Below are 6374 nucleotides of genomic sequence, written 5' to 3' on the forward strand. Positions count from 1 at the left end.
CTTCACGTAGCATTTCCGTGATATTCGCATGTTGTCCGAACGGTAATAAACTTGGCAGCACACCTATGAATTTTTTCGATGTGTTCGTTTAGTCCAACCCGGTGGTGATCTCAAACACTTGAGCAGTACTGTAGAATAGGCGGCACAGATGTTCTATATGCGGTCTTCTTTACAGATGAACTATACGCCCTTAGAACTCTCCCATTAATCGTAAGTCGACCATTCGTCTTCACTACAATCCATCTCACGTTCTCATTTCATTTCAACGTTAAAAAAAAATGGTTCAAATGGCTCTGAACACTATTGGACTTAATGTCTGAGGTCATCAGTACCCTATAACTTAGAACTACTTAAACGTAAATAACTTAAGGACATCACACACATCCATGCCCGAGGCAGGATTTAAACCTGCGACCGTAGCGGTCGCGCGGTTCCACACTGAAGCGCCTTCAATCGCTCGGCCGCACCAGCCGGCTGCAACAATACATCTCGAAATTTAATCTATGTGACTGTGTTATGCAGCACATTACGACTACTGCATTCGAGTATTATGGAATTCTCATATATTAATTTACGTTTTCTACATTTATAGCAAGCTTCCATTCACTACACCAAATGGATATCCTGCCCAATTTATCCTGTACCCCCTACACTACAGTGCAGTCAGCAATCAGTGGGAGATTGCTGCTCATCCTATCCGTAATATCGTTTATATATAATAATAGAGAACAAGTGTGATCATATCATACTACCCTTGGCACACCTGATGATATATTTCTTTCCGATGAACGTTCTCCGTTCACGACAACGTACTGGATTGTCTTTCTTAAAAAGTCTTTGAGCCATTGACTTATCTGAGAACCTGTCCGGTAGGCTTGGATGTTTTTACAGACTGCATTGCGGCGCTGTGTTCAACGCTTTCCTGAAGTCTAGGAAACAAATCTCCCTGTGGCCCTTCATCCATGGTTCGCAGGATGTCTTGCGAGAAGAGGGCAAGCTGAGTTTCAGACGAACTACTCTTCATGAATCTGTTTTCATCTGTGGATAGAAGCCTTTCTGTATCAAGGAAATGCATTGAATTAGTAATAATATGCTCAATAATTCTGTAGAAAATTGGTACTGCTCCATTTATTACTGCGTTATTTCAATATTCCTGACCGACCGCTGTGGCCGAGCGGTTCTAGGCGCTTCAGTCCGGAATCGCGCTGCTGCTACGGTCGCAGGTTTGAATCCTGCCTCGGGTATGGATGTGTGTGATGTCCTTAGGTTAGTTAGGTTTAAGTAGTTCTAAGTCTACGGGACATGAAGTCAGATGTTAAGTTCCATAGTGCTTAGAGCCATTTCAACCATTTTTTAATCATATTCTTGTTTTCTTGGATTATATCGGTAGATATCTGTGAAACGGTGTCGACTGCCGTTGAGGTGTAGCTTTCGAATACCAGTAATACAAGGTATTTTTAACGGTGAAATTTTGGAGTGAAAGACAAGCGGCGAATACGTCGATGCCGTTATTGATCCAATTGAGTGTTTATGTTCCACATTAAGGTCTAAAACCGTTGTCACGGTTCTGTCAGGGGATACCTTAAGACTTTCCACGAATATAGACATTCGTGACAGGAGTCCAATCAGTTTATTTTGGATGACTGTATCATTAGACAAAATTGAAATAAACAAATGTCATTTATGCTATCGTTATAGACAGGCGCAATGACATTTGGTACATACGAAGACTCGTTGCTGCTTTACACGTGCTGCTTGTCACACGGTGGTAGCAGCTTAGCATCCCAAATTCGGAGGAGGGAGGGACTGATTAATTTCATGTACTTACTGCTGTAAATGAATGATTTCAAATTATATTTGCTTTCGTTAAGGAATTCGATGGAAGCTACCGGCGAGCGTTATTTAGCAGAAACAAAAACACAAGGTATTCTGTAGGTTCATTTGTTGTTGTCATTCGACGCTATAGCGCTGTGTGGCAGAATCACGTTTAGTCCCACAGAAGCTGTGAAAAAACCAACGGAACTGGACACTGATAAACCATCAAGCCAGCTAAAACAATGGCATACTGTTACTGGAGATTAGTAGTAACCGATGTGCATTGTTATCTTGCCTGCGATATCTAATACGTTCTATAAAATAATTTATTGTTTAAAGTTTACAGGTATTAATGAAACGTTCGTTACACGTAAATAATTTATGAACTATTTGACAGTAATGCTGACTATCAAGGGAAACCAGTAGCGCCAATGAAGCACATCTAGACAGCTGTGTGTCACCCACGTAGAACACACAGCAGCTGCTGGTACTGACCTTCAAAAGCTGTTTAGTAATGACAGTAATAGCTGTTTTCATCTCCATCCTGCACTAATGTCAGCTCCTTCCAAATGTGCAACATTCTAAGCGCTTACTAACATATTTATCTTAAATCGTCGCTCTCTTTATACTCTCAGTGTATCAAAACTGCTCGCTGATGTTTTAATTTGACGTCTTTGCGTTTGCCTCCCTAAGACAGTGACAAATCAATACGGCCGATTACACAAAATACGCGTTCAGCCATCCAGGCGTTGTCAAACAATGAAAATCATTATCTGGCTATAAAAGTGACACATATTCAAATTTTGCAGACGAAATCGTGTTCTGTTGTAGACATAGGCGGACTTATATCCAGTGGCTATTTTTCTGTTCGACTGCTTACTGAATTGTCGAAGTTTGTTCAAGAATATTCTTCGAAGCTGACGTAATTTATGAAGTTGTTAAATTACGTCATATTTTTCTTCTTTAAGCTGGAGTTTTATTACAGAAAAGTCTGTTTTTCTGACAGATCAGTTGAGGCCGTGACAATGGACATTGGTTCAGAAATGAGCGGATTGTAATAAACACAAAGAGTTTTTCTTAAAAGTTATAGTCATGTAATACAAAGATCACGTCAGTAGTTTGTCAGGAAAAGAGGCCATATACATTCGCAACTTGTCAGTATCTAGCATCTGATTATTGAAAGCTAAAATGCACCGAGCTATAGTGCGAACCCACTCTAGTTCAGAATTTTATTGGGAGGCCGTTCTGTGAAATGTGCATATCCAAGAACGTAGTTAGAAGGTTTTGTGGCTTTTCAGCTCAAGTGGAATTTCCACTACGCTACAAACGAAAAAAAATGAAACTGACAATTTGTTTATGATGCGTCTAAGATAATGCACACAAGTATGCGTAGCTGTGTTCGTGTGTTTATCCACGTATGTGGAGCGGAAGCACGGTAGATACTCGTGTATATGCAGCACGTGCAGGGTGTTCCTCCTAGAGCCGGTTAGGCCCACTATCTTTCATGTTTCGACAGATAATTGCAACTTTGTTTTGACCCAAAAAAATTGTACTCGTCACGTCTTTCTATGCGAGCACCAACAACAACTGAAAGCGTCGATATGCTCCATTTACAAACAAAAATATGTTTCTTAAAGCAGCATTTTATGCGTCCATCAGACAGAGCGGTCCGAAATTAATCTAGTGCAATATTTGTGACAGCACTGTACTGGTCCGAGCTGACTGCGACGTGCAGGCAGCTTTGCTGCACTGCCGCTGCTGGAATGTTGGTTATTCTTCTTGTTTGAACGTCGGTTAATACACGCCAATTAAACAAATATCACAGTAGACCAATTTGGGATCGGTTTATCGAATGGACACATAGAATTCCACATTAAAAAGAATTTTGTTTGAACCAGGTTCCAGCGACGCTGTGCATGTCACGAAAGACGTGATGAGTGGCATATCTTTTGGCAGAAACGAAACTGCAGAAATCTGCCGAAACACCAGAGACAATGCGCCAACACACACACACACACACACACACACACACACACAGACACACACACACACACACACACACACACACACACACTAGCGCGCGCGCGTGAGGTGGATCCTTCTTGTCCTTGGGGTGGATCTATCTTGTCAAAGTATTGTGAGTTTCAGAACACACACTGTATGTAGATCTAATTAATTATAGTTATGTGACGTAAGCTACAGTAGGGAAGGATACATTGAATGGATTTACAACAAACTTAATAGCAATGCGACATAGAACTTCCAGTAGGCTAGTTTTGAAAAGATATGGGCGTAGGAGGAATATAAAGTCTGGAGTTGGCACGTTTTTTAAAGAGTCTTACATCCTACAATGAGAAAATCTGCAACTGTTTTATGATCTTTCAGTTTTGTTAACGGTTTCCAAGTACACTATTCATCTGTTAGTACAATAAGAAAGCGTGAAAATCTTCACATTAGTGTATAACAACCACGTGGTGTAGGATTAAGAAAAAAGATAAACAGAGCACATAAGTGTGTGACTAAGATTTGATACAAGCACACTCCTATAGACCAACTCCATATAATTTCTGTGTTGCATAGAGCTTACCTTCTACAGAAAGATATTTCAATCATTACAGCGTACAACTCTTTCTCTATTTCGTCGCGTTGCTGTATGATATTAGTGTTTCGTTGTACATAAAAAATTTATTACTTTCAATTGCATATGGTTCCTTAGTAGTATGAAGTAGAGTTTTTGCTCACCATTTAAGCTGAAAATTTGTCCGAATTATGAAAATGAGTCACCAGTTTCGAATTAATATGATACTGTGATAAAGATGCAAAATGTTACCACATTGTGTTGCATGACAATAAAGTATTCCAATATATTACATGTATTTCATACGTTGACCTATATTAGCAATATGCTTTCTGTACCTTTTTTTAGGTTTTACTCTATCACTCTTTCAATCCGTCTTTTATTTTTATCTCATCGCACAAAAATTTTAAACCAAGCATCTTTGGGTGTCTTGTCACACAAACAATAGCTCTGAAGTCGTACTTAAATATGAATTACCCAATGTAAGATAACTTAATTTTGGCACATCATTACTAGGAGACATGTCGTGGAAACAAATAAATTACTTTGACACTGTGAGCTTCAAAGAGAGATCATAGTCCGTCAGTACATAACATATGCAATGCTAGCACCGGAATTAGAAATCCTTACCACAACATCAGAGCAATTGACTGTAAATTGTCACAGTGAAATGCACTGGATAAGAAATACCCTATATTCTTGGAACATGTACAATAAACGTAGTACTTTCCAATTAGGAGGGTTCATGTTAAACAGCAACAGACGGATTAGTACTCACCGGCTTGCAAAACAGGTAGGCAGTGAGGGCGTTTCCCCAGTCGGCGATGGACGATTCCAACTACACGACGAAAATGTCCATGTTCATAACTGTCTTCTTATCTTCGTGCTGTAGTAGGAAGAATGTCTGGATTACATTTTTGCAGGTCTGGCTGAGGACACTTGATATAAAACCGATGGAATTATTGAATGTATTACGTTGGGGTATTTATATGGAACAGGAAGGTTTCCTCCAAGATTGAAAGGTAGTGTGCTTCACAACACTGTTGGTGACGCTTCTTAATATTTTTTCCTCAAACAATGGTCTGTCTCTTTTATATGCGTAAGTAGAACAAACGGTGCACATTTCAGTATACTTGAGTCCTTAGATATTTCGTGACACAAGGTGATTCGGTATATGAGTCAAACCACTCTGCCTTAACAGTCCTCAGTATTATTTAGAATAGTGGAGCTTAATCCGTATCAGTTCCGAATAGGTAACACATATGTTGTGGATAAGTGGACACGATCACAGATAGTCACTGGTTAGCAGTCAATCATATTAGAAGTAAAATCACAAGAGTTCAATAAACCCCTTCATGTCAAATGTCCGTGTAAATCGCATTCCTTCCACGTAAGTCTGAATTCGACTTGTGCACAAATTAGTTACTTACTGTTGAGGCACAGTGACAGAATGATACGAACTAACTTTGCCTAAGTGTCAGGCAACACGCGCTACGCGTGTTGCGGACTGGTCGCTTTCGCAGCTCGCAGGCGTAGTGGGTCGCTTCCCGTGCGCGTTTCTACGAGACGAGCTCTTCGCAGCCGTTCGCCAGCCTCGTCGCCGCGTCCTCTGTCGGAGTCGTCGTCCCCGCGGCGCTACGGCGTCTGCTGGCTGGCGGCGAGTTCTGCGACGCGCAGCGTGCGGCGCGCGTTATATGCAAGCAGCCGGCGGGCGGCCCGCGCGCGCGCACTGCTTCGGCTCTGCGATGGAGAGGGGGCGGTGGGGGAGGCGGAAGGACGCAAGGTGAAGCGACGTGGCGCGGCTGTCAGCAGGTGGCTGGCAATTACTACCTGCCGCCGCTGTCCTCGTCCGCGACTGAGGCGGCATACAATGCGCTGCAGGTCGTGGGGCCTGAAGGAGTGAACATAATAGGTACCAATCGAGGGACCGCGCTGATTAATGAAATGCATGCGTATTTACGAGCAGCGCGTTTCGAACATT

The 6374-nt window shown here is 41.7% G+C and overlaps 1 protein-coding gene across 1 annotated transcript in view; it reads right to left on the reverse strand.

Annotated features, from left to right (window-relative positions):
• The window catches only part of LOC126474581 (neuropeptide F receptor-like), a 438149-nt gene extending 432142 nt beyond the window's left edge, over positions 1-6007 (reverse strand). The window contains exon 1 of the mRNA XM_050102056.1: positions 5172-6007. The gene's annotated coding sequence lies outside the window, so the exon portion shown is untranslated. The remainder of the gene's footprint in view (positions 1-5171) is intronic.
• Positions 6008-6374: the final 367 nt, after the last annotated feature.

Source organism: Schistocerca serialis, chromosome 4 (genome assembly GCF_023864345.2).
Source record: "Schistocerca serialis cubense isolate TAMUIC-IGC-003099 chromosome 4, iqSchSeri2.2, whole genome shotgun sequence".
In the NCBI taxonomy this organism is placed as follows: domain Eukaryota; kingdom Metazoa; phylum Arthropoda; class Insecta; order Orthoptera; family Acrididae; genus Schistocerca; species Schistocerca serialis.